We start from the raw sequence: 16,192 nt of genomic DNA, 5'->3' as shown, positions 1-16,192 counted from the left end.
TCTAATGGTCCCCAGGACACCCCCAACATGTGACAATAACATGGCTGCTCAGCTCCTGGTAATAATAATCATTTGTATAGCGCTTTTCTCCTGTCGGACTCAAAGCGCTCCAGAGCTGCAGTCACTGGGATGTGCTCAGGAGGCCCCCCTGCAGTGTTAGGGAGTCTTGCCTAAGGACTCTTTACTGAATAGGTACTGACCCTAGCCAGGATTCAAACCCTGGACTCCCATGTTAAAGGCGGTGCCCTTAGGCCATATTTACACTTAAGGCTCATTCACATTAGAAGCGCTTTTTGGATTTTTTAAGTGCAGGCGATTTGTACAAATTGCCCTAAAAGCGCTTACACTATGCTTTCCAATGAGATGATTCTCATTGGGGTATTCCGTTTGCTTGCCGCTTACTAAAGCGCTGCATGGACCATTTTCAGGGCGGTGTGCCCTGAATGGAAGGTTTAGGAAAAATGCAAAACGCTCACAAAATCACTTTGTGCAGCGATTGCATTCACGTTTTTAAGAATAAATACATTGAATTGATTATTTTCCAGATCAAAGAGTTTACTTCCTGACTTGCGTCAGGGGTTGAATTAAAAAAACGCTCTGTAAGCACTTACAAAATCGCTTAGCAGAAATGTTCAGCGCACAGAAATCGCCAGGAATCGCAAAAAAAAGAAATGTGTAAAAAACGGCCAATGCGAACACTAACGTGATTGGAAGGCAATGTGAATGAGCCCTTAATCAGTTGCTCTCAGTTATAACTCAAAGGACAACTGATTTTCATAGTAATCCCCATGTTTCCCTTTAGCTCAGCTCACACTATACACGTTTTAACTGAAAGATTTTTCATAATGCACTGCTATGGAGAAGAAGATAAAAAGGAATACCAACTGATTACAGTGCTGCCCATAATTATTCATACCCCTGGCAAATTTTGACTTAAAGGACTTCCGAGGCCAAATTCTGTGCCCAAAACCTAAAAAAAGTTAACTACCTGCATGAGTTTGTATGGCACGGAGGACGCCGTCCGCGCCCTCCGTGCCGTTCCGCCTGGTCCCCTCTGCGCAATAGCCCCCCGAAAGGCTGCGACCCCACGGTCCGGGTCGGGATCTGCAGCCTGCAGAAAGATGACCGCCGGAGCTGGCCACAGCTGCGCAGTCCGCATAGCCGCTACTGCGGCTGCGCAGCTCTAGGGCCAACCCCCCGATCCACGTAAAAGGCAGCGTGGATCGGAGGGTTGGCCCTAGAGGGGACCAGGCGGAACGGCACGGAGGGCGCGGACGGCGTCCTCCGTGCCATACAAACTCATGCAGGTAGTTAACTTTTTTTAGGTTTTGGGCACAGAATTTGGCCTCGGAAGTCCTTTAAAGAGGAACTCCAGTGAAAATAATGTAATAAAAAAGTGCTTCATTTTTACAATAATTATGTATAAATGATTTAGTCAGTGTTCGCCCATTGTAAAATCTTTTCAACCCCTGATTTACATTCTGACATTTATTACATGGTGACATTTTTACTGTGGGCAGGTGATGTAGCTGCTGCATGCTTTTTTGGCAGTTGGAAACAGCTGTAAACAGCTATTTCCCACAATGCAGCAAGGTTCACAGACAGGAAACTGCCAAGAGTATGTACTCAGAATTTCTTTGTGGGAGGGGTTTCACCACAATATCAGTCATACAGAGCCCCCTGATGGTCTGTTTGTGAAAAGAAATAGATTTCTCATGTAAAAGGGGGTATCAGCTACTGATTGGGATAAAGTTCAATTCTTGGTCGGAAGTTTCTCTTTAAAGGGCTTCTGTGGGGGTTTGCTATAAAAACTGCCACTTACCTGGGGCTTCTATCAGCCCCCTGTAGCAGTAATGTCCCACGCCGTCCTCCTCCGATCCGCCGTTCCCCGCCGCTGGTCCTAATCTAGCGCGGCACGCTGTCCAACTGCAGCCGCGCGGCTGTGAACAGCAGCGCGCATTATTTGGCTGTGACAGACGAATAATGCCCGGGTGCCAGCGGCGGGGAACAGCAGATCGGAGGACGTTGTGGGACATTACTGCTACATGGAGCAGATAGAAGCCCCAGGTAAGTGGCGGTTTCTATGCTTAGCAAACCCCCACAGAACCCCTTTAAAGTTACTTTTATTCAACCAGCAAGTCATTTTTTGATGGGAAATTACATAGATAGAATAGAATTACAAGATAATGAGACGATGTACAAGAGGCATTATTGTGGGGGAAAAAAATTCTCAGCTTTTATTTATATTTGAGCAAAAAGTGTCCAGTCCAAAATGATTTATACCCTTCTCAATAATCAATAGAAAAGCCTTTTTTTGTCTATTACAGCAATCAAACACTTCCTATAATTGCAGACCAGCTTTGTGCATGTCTCCACTGGTATTTTTGCCCATTCATATTTAGCAATGAGCTCCAAATCTTTCAGGTTGGAGGATCTTCTTGCCATCACTCTGATCTTAAGTTCCCTCCACAGATTCTCCATTGGATTCAAGTCAGGACTCTGGATACTAAACACATGCTGTAGAAAATTGAGACAATAAGACCAACGAAGGATGCAATTCTGTTTACTGCAGATGTGTCATCTCTTTATACCAATATTCCTCACCATCTGGCCTTGAGGCAATGGAACACTATTTTTTAAAGGATGATGGAATGCCAAGAAAACAAATTCTGTTTATTTTGAGGTTACTTAATTTTGCACTTAGGAGAAACTATTTTTGGCACCAGGGTGATTCTTTTTTACAGAGGATGTGCGATGGGAGCAGGGTTCGCTCCCTGTTTGGCCAATGTATTCATGTCATGGAGAAAATTATATGAGAGGAAACTACACTGCCTTTCACGCACTGGTTAAGGTACATAGACGACCTGTGCAAAATAGTCTCTGCACTCAGCAATGAGTGTGTGCTCAGGCCTAGAAAAATATTCACAACACAACCTGAACAACTACATGGCCTATAAATAGCACCACATGTATTTATATGAATGGATATCAAATTTTATTATCAATAATTACAAATAACACTATTCATATTAAAAACCACTTAAAAACAGGACCAATCCACTGGACATAATAACCTCATATATAATGTGTAACATATTATAATTAGGTCAGGTAGAATGTGAATAATTATAATATTCATCAGAGGTGCTCACATGGAGCTAACCTCTAATGTTGAACCCGGGTTCCATAGTATAAAGCCTGTTTTGGATGTGGGAAAACAGTGGAGAATCACTGCATTCACTTATTTTGAGATTGAACACAAATACTCTGACTATTGAACTTAAAGAGAACCCGAGGTGGGGATATTAGAATTCAATCTATACACAGAGGCTGGGTCTGGCTATAGTGCCCAGCCTCTGTTGCTAGGTGAATCCCCCCTAAGTCCCCCCTGCGCTCCGTTCAAGCCCATAAATGACAGCTGCCCTGTCGGGCAATGTTTACCTAGCCTAATGTCACTCACGCTGCTCCTCCCGCCTCCTGCAGAGCGCCGGTCCCCGCCCGCGTCCCTTCCCTCCAATTAGCGGGAAGGGACGGGGCGGGGACCGGTGCTCTGCAGGAGGCGGGGGAGCAGCGTGAGTGACATTAGCTAGGTAAACATAGCCCGCTGCGACACGCTGCGTGTCAACAGCACGGCTATAATTTATGGTGGGAGAGCAGAGCGCAGGGGGGACTTTGGGGCGATTCACCTAGCAACAGAGGCTGGGCACTATAGCCAGACCCAGCCTCTGTGTATAGATTGAATTCTAATATCCCCACCTCGGGTTCTCTTTAATTTTGATTATCACGAGGAAGAAATCACCTTTTTGGATCTAAATATTATAAAAGAAGATGACAAATTGATCACCAAGGGTCACTTTAACCTCCTGAGCGTTATGCTGCACAGGAGGTTTTGCAGCTAGAGTCACCCACAAAGATTCTAAAAGATTTAATGCGCCCACAAGCTTTAGTTTGCACTAGGCTAGCCAGCATAAGTAGCCGGCACCCTCCGATCGCCGCCGATCCCCCCCGATTATATTTTACCCAGCCTGGATCCAGCGACCAGTGCAGCCTCCCCGCGCAGCTCCGGTCTCTCTCAATGGGGAGGATCGTACATGACGTCATGCGCAGACCCGATCCTCCCCATAGAGAGACCGGAGCTGTGTGGGGAGGCTGCGCCGATCACTGGAGCCAGGTCAGGTAATGTATTAAGTGGCTGGATCGGGGTGCCGGGCTGGCTACTTATACTAGCTAGCCTGGTGCTAGCTAAAGCTTACGGGGACATTAAATCTTTTAGAATCTTTGTGGGGGACTTGTAATTCTAGCGAGCGGTATGCCCGACACAGTGTCAGGCATACCGCTCAGGAGGTTAAAGAGACTGACAGGAATTAATACATTCCAGTCAGTAGTAATCATCCCCTTAGGTAGATTTGTGAGATACTGAGTGGCCAGATGGTGAGGATGAGGCAAAACTGCAGTAATTTGCATGGATACACGGAACAATCACAGACTTTGATAGATCGTTTCTGTAATAAGGGATATGATGAGGTGGAATTACAGAGGTCAATGATGGAGGTTGGGAGAAGGGATAGGAATTGCTTGTTGGGAAATGGAAAAAGAGTGGCTAAAGATGAGAATTATCAAAAAGCATTTATCACTGAATTTAATGGTCAATATAGAATGTTGGAAAGGATCATTGCCAGACATTGGGGAATTCTGTTAGAGGATGATATATTGAAAAAACTGCTCCCAGTGAGGCCAAATATGATTTACAGGAAAGCTGATAACCTTAAAAATATTTTGGCCCCTAGTTGTGTGGACCCCCCTCAGCCCCCAGACTAACACCCTGGCAGAGAAAAGGTTTCTTTCTGTGTGGTGGATGTTTCTCCTGTAGGGAGGCCAGAAGAATCAAAACCAACAGTTTTGTGTCATATCACAATAGGTCGTTCAAGATCCAACAATCTGTTACATGTCACACCAGGGGGGTGGTGTATCTGCTCTGGTAGAACAAGGAGGTCACTAACTGAAAGAATTGGGGAGCATGTGAGAAACATTAGGAAGGGAGTAAGAGGGCACAGTGTTTCTGATCAAGTCAGAAAGGTGCACAGCTGTGAACCTGGCTCCCTATGTTTCTGTGCAATTGATAAGGTAAACATCCCTTGGAGGGAGGGTAATAAAATCAGACTCATATCTAGAAAGGAAACACAGTGGATTTTTAACATGGAAACTCTATACCCCAAAGGTTTGAACGTAGAGGTGGACCAGAATTGCTTTATTGATGATAGCTGAGTTATTTTGTTCTTTGCCATCTGTTAGGAGGAGCATTGTGTGGATGAATATAAGGACAAACGGTTGCTGCTGAGGAGACACGAGTGGAGATTATCGCTTGTGGGGAGCCTGCTAATGCCCCTAAGGCGTAGGAAAGGTCACTGTAACCCTGACCTACCGCTATTGGTGCGTGTGCACAATCTGGGCCATGGATACATGAAGGACTTGCTGAAGCTGCACCACACCTCTCACAACCTCAGATCAGCAAGTTCTATAAACTTGGTCACTCCCAGAGTGCACCTCAAAAAATCTGGAGATAGAGCCTTCTGTCTTGCTGCCCCTACTCTTTGGAACTCCCTACCACACCCAGTAAAGACAGCACCATCCCTGGAGCTATTCAAATCCAGACTGAAAAGCCACCTGTTTAGCCTGGCATTTCCAGATTTATAAAATTCTTCCTCTGTACCACGATGGTCAGAGCCATGCTTATGCGCTTTGAGTCCCACGGGAGAAAAGCGCTTTACAAATGTTATTTGTTGTTGTTGTTGTGTGGACTTCACAGGGTGATGCTGGTGGAGGTGTTAATGACAGTCTGACTCCATAAGGAAGCGCTATCTGATGGTGGATATGTATACATTTGGAGAAGTAACTCAGTCTTAAAGCAGAGGTGCACCTGGCAAAAGACACTTCCGTTTTACATTGTTAGCTTCACTGGACTGCAAACATCAGTGTAATATATACAGTGGGGTGCAAATGTTTGAGCAACCTTGGTAATTGTCATGATTTTCCTGTATAAATAATTGGTTGTTACGATAAAATGTCAGTTAAATCCTACTAATATAATAAATGGGAAAGTTCGGATGTTTGGATGTTCAGATGTTTGGATGTTTGTTACTCGATCACGCAAAAACGGCTGAACGGATTTGAATGAAATTTGGCACACACATAGTACACTACCTGGAATAAAGTATAGGATACTTTTTATTCCTATAACCAAAAAGGGGGCGGAGACAAATACAAATTTCACTGAGAAAATGTAAACTGCAGCCATTCTTACACTGTTAATGGTAGGGTTCTCAAACTTTGCACAGTTGGTCACTGGGTGACTGGAATTAATATTCAGAAAGGTGGGAGGAGCCTACAAAAGCCAATCATAATTCACCTATTGATTTTCAAGGGGAATATTTACATTGCTGCCATTCTTGCACTGTTAATGGCACACGCCTCAAACCTGGTACAGTTGATCATTGGGTGACTGGGGTTCAATTTGAGAAAGGGGGGTGGAGCCACAAACAGCCAATTAGATTTGTTTCATTCCAATGCAAATTATTGATGCCAAACACCGCAAAGCTCACAAACTTGGCAATTGAGTAATTGATTAATTGTGTGTGAGGGTTAGAAAAGTGGGCACAGCCAACACCAGCCAAATACATAAGCGGGCAACACGGGGTCATAAGTGGGCGGAGACAAATACAAATTTTAATGGGAAAATGTAAACTGCAGCCATTCTTACACTATTAATTGTAGGGTTCTCAAACTTTGCACAGTTAATTACTGGGTGACTGGGATTAATATTCTGAAAAGTGGGTGGAGCCTACAAAAGCCAATCAAAAATTACCTATTGATTTTTCAGGGGAATATTTCATTGCTGCCATTCTTGCACTGTTAATGGCATAAGCCTCAAACCTGGTACAGTTGATCATTGGGTGACTGGGGTTTAAATTTATAAAAGGGGGTGGAGCCACAAACAGACAATCTTATTTGTTTCATTTTAATGCAGGTTATGGATGCCAAAAACCGCAAAGCTCACAAACGTGGTCATTGAGTAATTGAGTAATTGTGTGTTAAGGTTAGGAAAAGTGGGCGCAGCCAACACCAGCCAAATACATAATCGGGCAATACCGGGTCATCAGTGGGCGGAGACAAATACACATTTCACTGAGAAAATGTAAACTGCAGCCATTCTTAAACGGTTAATGGTAGGGTTCTCAAACTTTGCACAATTGGTCACTGGGTGACTGGGATTAATATTCGGAAAAGTGGGTGGAGCCTACAAAAGAAAATCAAAATTCATCTATTGATTTTCAAGGGGAATATGTAATTGCTGCCATTCTTGCACTGTTATTGGCACAAGCCTTAAACCTGGTACAGTTGGTCATTTGGGTGACTGGGGTTCAAATTTAGACAAAGGGGTGGAGCCACAAACAGCCAATCAGATTTGTTTAATCTCAATGCAAATTATTGATGCCAAGACCGCAAAGCGCACAAACTTGGTCATTGAGTAATTGTGTGTTAGGATTAGAAAAAGTAGGCGGAGCCAACACCAGCCTAATACATACCCGAACAATGTCAGGAAATCAGTGGGTGAAGAAAAATACAAATTTCATTGGGAAAATGTAAACTGCAGCCATTCTTACACTGTTAATGGCAGGGTTCTCAAACTTTGCACAGTTGGTCACTGGGTGACTGGGATTAATATTCAGAAAGGTGGGTGGAGCGTACAAAAGCCAATCAAAATCCACCTATTGATTTTTAAGGGGAATATTTAATTGCTGCCATTCTTGCACTGTTAATGGCACAAGCCTCTTGCACTGTTAATCACCTGTACCTGGTACACTTGGCCATTGGGTGATTTGGGTTCAAATTCAGAAAAGGGGTGAAGCCACAGCCAATCAGATTTATTTTATTTCAATGCAAATTATTGATGCCAAAGACCGCAAAGCTCACAAACTTGGTCATTAGGTATTTAAGTAATTGTGTGTTAGGGTTAGGAAAAGGGGGTGGGGCCAACACCAGCCAAATAAATACCCGGGCAACGCCGGGCGTCCAGCTAGTATATCATATAGGAGACACACATAGTGATATTTGAGAAGTGAAATGTAGTTTATTGGATTTACAGAAAGTGTGCAATAATTGTTTAAACACAATTCCGCATGTGCATAAATTTGGGCACCACAAAAAAGAAATGAAATCAATATTTAGTAGATCCTCCTTTTGCAGAAATTACAAACTCTAAACGCTTCCAGTAGGTTCCAATGAGAGTCTGAATTCTGGTTAAAGGTATTTTGGACCATTCCTCTTTACAAAACATCTCTAGTTCATTCAGGTTTGATGGCTTCTGAGCATGGACAGCTCTCTTTAACTCACACCACAGATTTTCAATTATATTCAGGTCTGGGGACTGAGATGGCCATTCCAGAACGTTGTACTTGTTCCTCTGCATGAATGCCTTAGCAGATTTTGAGCAGTGTTTAGGGTCATTGTCTTTTTGAAAGGTCCAGCCCCAGCACAGCTTTAGCTTTGTCACAATTCCTGGACATCGGTCTCCAGAATCTGCTGATACTGAGTGGAATCCATGCGATTCCCAGTCCCTGCACTGGCCACACAGCCCCACAGCATGATGGAACCATCACCATATTTTACTGTAGGTAGCAGGTGTTTTTCTTGGAATGATGTGTTGTTTTTCCTCCATGCATAACGCCCCTTATGCCCAAATAACTCAATTTTAGTTTCATCAGTTCACAGCACCTTATTCTAAAATTAAGCTGGCTTGTCCAAATGTGCTTTAGCATACCTCAAGCGGCTCTGTTTGTGCTGTGGGTGGAGAAAAGGCTTCCTCTGCATCACTCTAGCATACAGCATTTCCTTGTATAAAGTGTGCCGAATGGTTGAACGATGCACAGTAACTCCATCTGCAGAAAGATGATGTTGTAGGTCTTTGGTGCTGGCCTGTGGGGTGACTCTGACTCTTCTCACCATCCGCCGCTCCTGTTTATCTGAGATTTTTCTTGGTCTGCCACTTCGAGCCTTAACTTGAACTGAGCCTGTGGTGTTCCATTTTCTCAATATGTTCCTAGCTGTGGAAAAAGACAGCTGAAATCTATGAGACAGCTTTCCGTATCATTTGACAGTTGTTTTGAGACCCCCCCCCGCCCATGTTGCTTCTCTTCAGAGAAAATTAAAAGAGGAGGGAAACTTACAATTGACCCCCTTAAATACTCTTTCTCATAATTGGATTCACCTGTGTATGTAGGTCAGGGGTCACTGAGCTTACCAAGCCAATTTGAGTTCCAATAATTAGTTCTAAAGGTTTTGGAATCAATAAAATGACAGCAGTGCCCACATTTATGCACCTGTCTAATTTTATTTGAACAATTATTGTGCACTTTCTGTAAATCCAATAAACTTCATTTCACTTCTCAAATATCACTGTGTGTGTCTCCTATATGATGTATTTCACAAACATTTTTATCGTAACAACCAATGATTTATACCAGAAAAAAAAATCATGAAAATTAACAAGGTTGCCCAAACTTTTGCATCCCACTGTAGATCATATTGATATTGGACTTGTTTATGGATATCATATTGATATAATTAATTTGTTGAGTTCAAGCACTGTATATCCTAGGAAAGGTTTTTTTTTTATGAATAATTTTGAACAAGAAACTTTTTGCTCAAATGTAAATGAAAGCTGAAAAACTTTTTTTTTTTCCCCTCTCAATAATGCCTCTTGTACATCGACTTATCTTTTGGGAGACACCTCTAGTCATTATCCGTCAAAAAATTACTTTCTGGTTGAATAAAAGTAACTTTAAGTCGAAATTTGCCAGGGGTAAGAATAGTTATGGGTAGCACTATAAGTGTAAATGGGGCCTGAACCAGTACACCATCCAGCCACTCCACTGCTGACACCCCAGAATGTTCTGCTGAGGGGTGACTGGAGGGAGCTGCTCATCACTGATTGGCTGTCCTCTCCTGGCAACAAACACAGTCAAGCAGCTCATTGGCTGCTGTTTCCCTCTATTAACAGCCAATCACATGCTGGGCAGGATTATCCCAGTCAATGGCTCCTCCCCAGTGATGGTCACATGGCTGCTGCAGTTTATGAAATCACCTTGCTGACAACAAACACAACTATTTTAAAGTGAACCTAAAGGCAGAAAAAAAAAATGAGATGAACTCACCTGGGGCTTCCCTCAGCCCCCTGCAGACGATCGGTGCCCTCGCAGCTCCGCTCCGATGCCTCTGCACCCGCCGGCGAACACTTCCGGTTTGGCCGTCACCGGCCGACAGGCATGGGAACGCGAGTGATTGTTCGCGTTCCCAGCCTGTATATCGCCCCCTATGCTGCTATTGCGGCCAGGAGGTCGCAATAGCAGCATAGGGGGCGATATACAGGCTGGGAACGCGAACAATCACTCGCGTTCCCATGCCTGTCGGCCGGTGACGGCCAAACCGGAAGTGTTCGCCGGCGGGTGCAGAGGCATCGGAGCGGAGCTGCGAGGGCACCGATCGTCTGCAGGGGGCTGAGGGAAGCCCCAGGTGAGTTCATCTAATTTTTTTTTTCTGCCTTTAGGGTCACTTTAAGAAGATATCATAAACTGATTTTCTATACATTCATTAACATCAATCATTTGCAAAACAATGCAAACAATTATTTTAGGAGATGATCTTTCTTAAAGTGGACCCAAATTAAAAATACAAGATTTCAGAAATAAAATCTATTTTCTAAATTATAATGATAAATAGCAGCTTTTTTCAGCTGCATGATGACAAATCTAAAATATTTTACATTTATTTGAGGAACTCCTCCCTTCCTTACAAATTCCCGAGACAGAATCCGGCAAACTGATGGAGTAGGTGGTGTCCAGCAAAGGCAGAATTGCTAATGGCTGCCACCTGTTTAACCCTAGTTGTGAAAAGAAAAGGCTGAAAAGCATGCACTGAAATGCTCATAGGCTTGACGGAGTGTTTATTTATCTTTGTATGTGTCAGAGCGGTGCAACTAAATATTTTGAATTAAAAAAAAATGTTTGGTTTGGGTCCGCTTTAAGATCCGTCTGAAATAAATTTACAAACTAACAAATCTTTAAAATGAGTTTACAGTAATGTTGAATGTTTCTTATATGCATAGAGGAAAATAATCAATTCTCTGCTGATGCAATAACTTTACATCTAAAAATAAGGTCTGTCAGCCAAACATATTGTTCTGTGTGGGGCAACAACATTACATTATCTGCCCGGAGAAAGCCTGGACAGAGCGATCATGTGACCAGCAATCTATACAGAGCGAGAATCACTTCAATAAGAGCGGCCTGCTGTCACCTGAGAGGATATTACTGGCTGCTCTGTGGCTTCTATATGCATCTTACAGCATTAAAGGGGCACTATGGCGAAAAATTATAAAATTTAAAATATGTGCAAACATAGACAAGTAAGAAGTACGTTTTTTTCCAGAGTAAAATGAGCCATAAATTACTTTTCTCCTATGTTGCTGTCACTTCCAGTGGGTAGTAGAAATCTGACAGAAGCAAAAGGTTTTGGACTAGTCCATCTCTTCATAGGTGATTCTCAGCAAGGCTTTTATTATCTAGATATATAAAATCGGGTGTGTGTGTGTGTGTGTGTGTGTGTGTGTGTGTGTGTGTGTGTGTGTGTGTGTGTGTGTGTGTGTGTGTGTGTGTGTGTGTGTGTGTGTGTGTGTGTGTGTGTGTGTGTGTGTGTGTGTGTGTGTGTGTGTGTGTGTGTGTGTGTGTGTGTGTGTGTGTGTGTGTGTGTGTGTGTGTGTGTGTGTGTGTGTGTGTTTGACCGATGTGAAAAAAACTTGGTACACAGATCCCTTACTACCTGGGATGATATGTTCTGGGGGTCTCGCGGCCCCCCTGCATACCTGGGCGGAGCTACAAACAGCAAATCAGATTCCACCCATTCAAGTCAATGGAAAAAATGTAAAAGGCTGCCGTTCTCACAGTAATCAAGCCAGAGTCCCCACACATGGCACAGTTGGTCACTTGGTGACCGAGGTTACAAATCCAGGAAAAGTGGGCGGAACATAAAACAGGGAAACAAAAGAGGAAAAGGAGGAGCGCTCCATGGTCCGCTGTCAGATACACCTTTATTTTTTCCACATTTTTATTATTTTCATTATTTTCACCTTTATCTTTTTATTTTTCTTCATATTTTCCTTTTATTTCTATTATTGATTCTTATATATTTTGTTCATCTCTTTTTTCATTTTCCATCATTTGTATATGTATTGTTTGGTCATATGAGTTATACGGGGCTTTCAGATGGATATACTGTCTCAGCCTGCCATGTGTATCAAGAGATGAGCACAGTGTATTACATACGATCCCCTCTATAGGGCTTTTTCATCTCAGTACACCACGGAGGTTTATCCCACCCTCCCCATCAGGTTGTCATGTGTTGCCATGGGTCCATGGCAACCTGGCGCTTGTTAGTTCTATTAACTCCTGGCCAGCACGTCCAGGCAGAGGGGACGTGAAGTGACGTCATCCCGCCCAGTCAGTGGATTCTTCCAGTGACGAGAGTTAGGTTACTATAGTAACCTCCCAAACAGCAGCCCATAATTAGATCATGCGGCGTCCGGCTGTCTAAACCACGCCCACTCCTCCTCCCACTCACTGTTCGGAACAGGCACCCCGTACAGCCAATGACAGCGGACCACCTGATGATATCACGCTTGTCATTGGTTTCTGTCTTGCGACACACAGGCCGCACCTTCCCCCTTCTGAAGCGGAAGTCTTTGGGGAAAGTATCACACTCCGAGCCGGCCCCCCGCCCGACGTCATTCTCACAGCGGCGATGTGCGATTTAGCCTTCCTTTCTTTCACTGTTATGCTAGGTACACACCATACAATTTTCTGTTAGATTTTCTCTTAGATTTACCTGCCAGATAGCTTTTTTCCATGTTGTAGGTAAATCTAACTGAAGAATCTAACAGAAAATTGTATGGTGTGTACCTAGCATTAGAGGTGTCAGCAAGATGCTTGGGTCTAGCCTTGCCCCTACGTCCTGCATCAGCAGGTTTACCATAAGCACTATTACCCTAAAGGTAAGATTGTTCCAGCTAAGTACATTGTTTATAATTTATATATTGTTGATTGACAGGGTCTTTAACCTATTCCTTTTCCCTTATTTAAAACGTCCACCCCGGGTCATAGCACACAGGAGAATGACACATCCTTCTACCTATTGATACACTTCTCCTAACACCACCCCCAAAAAAGGGGAGGACAGGCTAAACCCGGCCCCCATCCCTCATTCTCCCTCCAAATAGAGAGTATAAAAACACATCGTGTGCGAGCTGGCGGCGTTATCTGACGAAGGCGTGGAACGCCGAAACGCGTAATAACGCCACCAGCACACGTTTGCCCCTTGGGGGAGCATTAAGGGTCGCTTTCCATCTGATCCACTCGACTTTGATGGCCACGGTAGCTTGAAGTGCCCCCACCAAGGAAGGATTCTCAGGCTGTAAAACTTGACTACATGCTTGCATTCATCTTAAATCTAGTAAGTGAATTTTTATTTGCGCAATTTGTTTTAATAAAGTATTGTTACACTATGGAGCGCTCCTCCTTTTCCTCTTTTCTTTCCTTGTTTAAGCCTTTTCTGACAGCCGGGCTTTAGAGGAGCAGCTAAAGTGTGACTTCACTCAGCCACCCTTGATTACCGCCTCAGTAGCGCAAGATTTCACATCCTTTTCGGAGTATAAAACAGCCAATCAAATTTCAGCCGTTCATTTTAAATGGGAAAATGTAAACTGCAGCCATTCTTAGACTGTTAATCGCAGGGTTCTCAAACTTGCCACACTTGGTCACTGGGTGACTGGAATTAATATTCAGGTAAGTGGGTGGTGCCTACAACAGCCAATCAAAATTCACCTATTGATTTTCAAGGGGAATATTTAAACTGCTGCTATTCTTACACTTTTAATGGCAGAGGCTTCAAACTTCCTACAACCGGTCATTGGGTGACTGGGATCCAAATTCACTAAAGGGGCGGGGCCACATACAGCCAATCAGATTTCCTTGGTGGATAAACTTCTTCCATTCACACATTTTTGATGCCAGGAACCTCACAGCTCACAAACTTGGTCATTGAGTGACTGTGTGTCAAGGTAACAAAAAGTGGGCGGAGCCAAAACAACTTTTACTGGGAAAATATAAACTGCAGCCATTCTTACACCGTTAATGGCAGGGTTCTCAAACTTTGCACAGTTGGTCATTGGGTGACATATTAAGATTTTGGAAGGTGGGTGGAGCCTACAACAGCCAATAAAAATTCACCTTTTGATTTTCAAAGGGAATATTTCATCTGCTACCATTCTTTTATACTGGTAAAAGCAGATGCCTCAAACCTGGTACAGTTGGTGACTGGGGTACAAATTCAGGAAGGGGGCGGAGCCACAAACAGCCAGATTTGTTTATTTTTCAATGGGAATATACAAAGTATTGATACCAAGGACCCCAAAGCTGATAAACTTGATAATTGAGTGACTGTATGTCAAGGTTAGAAAAAGTGGGCGGTGCCAACAACTTCATTTTTTACATTGCAGGGTTCCCAAACTTTACACAATTGGCCGCTGGGTGAATGGGATGACTATTCAGAAATGTGGGTGGAGCCTACAACAGCCAATAAAAATGTACCTATTGATTTTCAAGGGGAATATTCACATCGCTACCATTCTTACACTGTTAGTGGCAGAGGTCTCAAACCTGATACAGTCAGTCATTGGGTGACTGGGGTCCAAATTCACTAAAGGGGTGGAGCCACAAACAGCCAATCAGATTTGTTAGATTGATTTCAGCCATTCTGTTATTGGCAGGGTTCTCAAACGTGACAGCGTTGGCCACTGAGTGACTGGGGTCAATATTCAGAAAAGTGGGTGGATCCTACAGCAGCCAATCAAAATTCACCTATTGATTTTCAAGGGGAATATTTACATTGCTGCCATTCATGCACTCTTAATGGCAGAGGCCTAACATCTGCTACAGTCAGTCACTGGGAGACTGGGGTTTAAATTCTGAAGGGAGCGGGCCAAAAACAGCCAATCAGATTTGTTTAATTTCAATGGTAAAATGCAATTTATTGATGCCAAAGACCCCAAAGCTCATAAACTTGGTCATTAAGTGACTGTATGTCAAGATTAGAAATAGTGGGCGGAGCCAAACACAACTAACTTTTTACATGGAGAAATGTAAACTGCAGCTTACACTGTTAATGGCAGGGTTCTCAAACTTCACACAGTTGGTCACTGGGTGACTAGGATTAATATTTGGAAAAGTAGGTGGAGCCTACAAGAGCTCAAATTCACCTATTGATTTTCAAGGGGAATATTGAAACTGCAGCCATTCTCACACTGTTAATAGCAGAGGCTTCAAACCTGCTACAGTCGGTCGTTAAGTGTTTGGGGTTCAAATTCAGTAAAGGAGCGGAGCCAAAAACAGCCAGATTTCTTTGCTGGATTAACTGCTTCCATTAGCACAATTTTGATGCTAGGAACCCAAAAGCTCACAAACTTGGTCATTGAGTAGTGACTGTGTGTCAAGGTTACAAAAAGTGGGTGGAGTTAAAAACAGATTTTTCTGGGAAATTGTAAACTGCAGCCCTTCTTCACTGTTAATGGCAGGGTTCTCAAACTTAACATAGCTGGTTACTGGGTGACTGGGATTAATATTCAGAAAATTGCTGCCATTCTTGCACTGTTAATGGCACAAGCCTCAAACCTGGTACAGTTGGTCATTGGGTCACTGAGGTTCAAATTCAGAAAAGGAGACAGAGCCACAAACAGTGAATCAGATTTGTTTCATTTCATGGGAAAATACAAATTATTGCCAAGGACCCCAACTCACAAACTTGGGTATTGAGTAGTGACTTTGTGTCCAGGTTACAAAAAGTGGGCGGAGCCAAAAACAAATTTCACTGGGAAAGTGTAAACTGCAGCCCTTCCTACACTGTTTATTTCAGGGTTCCCAATCTTTGCCCAGATGGTCACTGAGTGACTGAGATTAATATTCAGGAAAGTGGGTGGAGCCTATAATAGCCAATCAAAATTCAGCTGTTGATTTTCAAGTGGAAATTTAAATTGCTGCCATTTTTACACTGTTAATAGCAGATGCCTCAAATCTGCTACAGTTGGTCA

General features: G+C 43.3%; 1 protein-coding gene across 2 annotated transcripts in view; it reads right to left on the bottom strand.

The window, feature by feature from the left end:
• Positions 1-16,192, bottom strand: part of LOC137528715 (class I histocompatibility antigen, F10 alpha chain-like) — a 108,497-nt gene that overhangs the window by 52,797 nt on the left and 39,508 nt on the right. The gene's annotated exons all lie outside the window — the stretch shown is intronic.

Source organism: Hyperolius riggenbachi, chromosome 8 (genome assembly GCF_040937935.1).
Source record: "Hyperolius riggenbachi isolate aHypRig1 chromosome 8, aHypRig1.pri, whole genome shotgun sequence".
In the NCBI taxonomy this organism is placed as follows: domain Eukaryota; kingdom Metazoa; phylum Chordata; class Amphibia; order Anura; family Hyperoliidae; genus Hyperolius; species Hyperolius riggenbachi.
Note: the sequence above shows the minus strand (reverse complement) of the source record. Positions and strands in the feature narration are given on the sequence as shown.